The sequence below is a fragment of the Schistocerca americana genome, chromosome X (assembly GCF_021461395.2).
Source record: "Schistocerca americana isolate TAMUIC-IGC-003095 chromosome X, iqSchAmer2.1, whole genome shotgun sequence".
NCBI classification, from domain to species: Eukaryota; Metazoa; Arthropoda; class Insecta; order Orthoptera; family Acrididae; genus Schistocerca; species Schistocerca americana.
Genome location: NC_060130.1, coordinates 123226385 through 123229453, shown reverse-complemented (window position 1 = coordinate 123229453; position 3069 = coordinate 123226385).

Here is a 3069-nt window from a genome sequence, read left to right as displayed (position 1 = left end):
GCGGTTCGGCGAAAGTTCGTGTGGCCCGGGAGTCCGTACCTGACGTCACGCTCAGCGCGTTCTGTGATTGGCGGCGCGCACCTGGAGCGCGGCACGCGGCAGCGGAAGCGGTTCGACATGGTCAAACCGCGACGCAGAGCCCGCCGCGCCTTGCCGCTGACGCCATTTCCATGGCAACCACGCCGCTGACGCGCCGTTTTGACGCGCGGCAGCCCTAGTGGGAACCGGCCTTGAGCCGTTTTGCGCAGCGCGGTGCGGCACGGCGCGCTCAGTGTGGACCCGCCTTTACGTGGTCGTCGGCATCACACTCTATGGCTTCACTTTCATCCTCACGACTCTCGATGCTAACTTTGCACCGATATTTCGCAGGAAGCCCAGAGTTTTCTACCGTGTCTATAACAAGCCTCACAACTGTGAATCCAGCGTCGTTCCTCAGACATCTAAAACTGAACTCCACCCGAACAGACCGTGAAGGCCCAACGGTACCGACCGGCCGCCGTGTCATCCTCGTGCCACTGATGTCACTCGATGCGGATACGGAGGAGCACGTGGTCGGCATACCACTATCCTGGCCGTATGTCAGTTTGTCAGTTTACGAGACTGGAGCCACCACTTCTCGACTGAGTAGCTCCTCAGTTTGTCTCACGAGGGCCGAGTGCACCCCGCTTGCCGACAGCACTCGGCAGAACGGACGGTCACACGTCCAAGTGTTAGCCCGGCCTGACGGCACATAACCTTTGTGATCTGATGGGGAACAGTGTTACCACTGTGTTAAGGTCGTTGGCCTCCTCAGACATCTGACTGTGCTAAAACCAACTTCGTTTCCATGATTATAGTGATCCTACTGTGGATTTTTATTTTTCAGACTCTCTGCTTGCAACCCAGCCTATTGACCCCAAGCAGCCTTCGCCAGTGCCTGACGACCGGGCGCACGGGTCTTCTGACGACTCTGCCTCGGAGACTGACCCGTGCCCGACTCTGCAGCCACTGCCTCAGCTGCTGTGCGTGTCACTATTCATATCGATGGCAGTCACGGACATCTTCCTCGTCAGCTCCGATGCAGCACCGACCTGTGCCATTGGATGAAAGTTCTACCTCCTGTTTTTGGCAGATATTCCCATTGATTCTCAAGACGAACGTTGGGACACGGGTTGGTTTGTGCCACCTGCCATTGTGCCACAACTGACGCCAGCAGCAGCTCCACAGCACAGACCTCCCGCTCATCGTCACGCGCACCCACACTACATGAGGACAGGCCTCAACTTTTGCGGGAAGGAATGTGGTATCAACATCGATTTTGTGGACTGCACCAAGTGCACTACATGTCATACACAGCTACATAGGAGATATCACATTTAAACCTCCTGTCAACATGCTGCCAGCAAGCTTGTTCCATTGGTCACTGTCTCCGATTAGAGGCGCCAAGTATACATGCCACCGGAGGATGCTGACTTCACATGACCTCATTGCCTGTGTCTATGATTGGCCAATGTGGCATTTTAAACAGCCACTCTCAGAGCTATGGCCAGATTCATTGTATCTTCAGACTTGTATGAAGCTTAGAACTGAAGACTGCAGTGAGGCCTTTTCATAGCAAGACAAAATATTATTACTAATGAGAGAGAGATTATATCAGCATGGGAGACTATTTGTTTCCATAAAAAAAATTACCCTCCTTGTATATTACATCAGTTCAAAGTTACATATATCTAAATTTTATGTAAATGTCTGACTGTCTTGGTCACCTCAGTTATCAACATATCATTTACAATGCCCACAAGACGCATTTTCATTATTGGACCACATATCAATTAGTTAAATAAGACATCGCAAGTCGTGCAAACAAATTTCTTAATATGTTGAAAATAACAGGTGAGTGAATGCAAGCTAGTTTAGGCTTAGATCAAATCCATCAACAGTAGAAACGATATGAAACGTGTTAGATATTATACTCATGTATGATGGTGCTGAAAAGAGACAGACTACTTATACTGCCCTTATGGGCCTGAGCAGACCATTTGACTCTGTGTTACATGAGATTGTAATAACAAAATTAGCTCATTGTGGCGTAAGAGATAAGCCACTAAGTTTATTTAGAACCTATCTATCTGACAGGCTACAGCAAGTATATGCAAATTATCATATATCACAGTTGTTGGAAATGAAATGTGGAATCCAACAAGGGGCCAGCTCTTGGACACTTCCAGTTCATTGTTCATCTAAGTGTTTTCTCGGTTAATATACTATGTCTGAATATGATCTATGTCAGTTATAGCACACTGATAACAACAGGCGAAAACTTACAAAGAGTTCAAAATTACAAGAGAACAATACACTGCTGATAAAAAAGCGAAGCACCCAGAAGGGAAGGAGGACGCGAAATGAAACTTCACAGGCTGAGAGGGTATCTGATTTTGTTACAGTGATTACAAAATAGAGTAATATTAACAAAGAATTTGATAGCATAAGCCTTCTCATTAGTATGACACTGCACCCCATCTGACCTAGATGCATGCAGTCATTCAATTCAAAAGGGTTTCATAATGCTGGCTCACAACCATTGTAACTGGTCCTTGATATTCTTGATCCATGAGCTGGGATTGAGTTGTCCATATATTTTCTATTGAGAACATATATAGGGATCACGCTAGCCATGAGAGTACCCCAACATCACATAGACAGTTCATAGAGACACATGCCATGTGTCCTGTTGAAAAATGTCAGGACAATACTGTTGCATGAGAGGTAACACCTGAGCATGCAGGGTGTCCGTGACATACCTTGTACCCTCAGAATCCCCTCAGTCACTATCAGCTGTGCCTTGAAGCCATACCTGATGGTTCCCCACATCGTGGCGCCAGGAGTTACACTGCTGTGCCTCTCCATAACATTGGAATAATGGGACATGTCCCAGGTCACCATCCCATTCAAGACGATGACCATTTGGGATAAAACCGATCTGTAACTCATTGTCGAACACAACAAGGCGCTATTCATCAGCAATTCATGCTTCCCACCCATGACAGCACTAGAAACACCGCCGTCTGCGTTGTGAAGTTAATGGCCGTC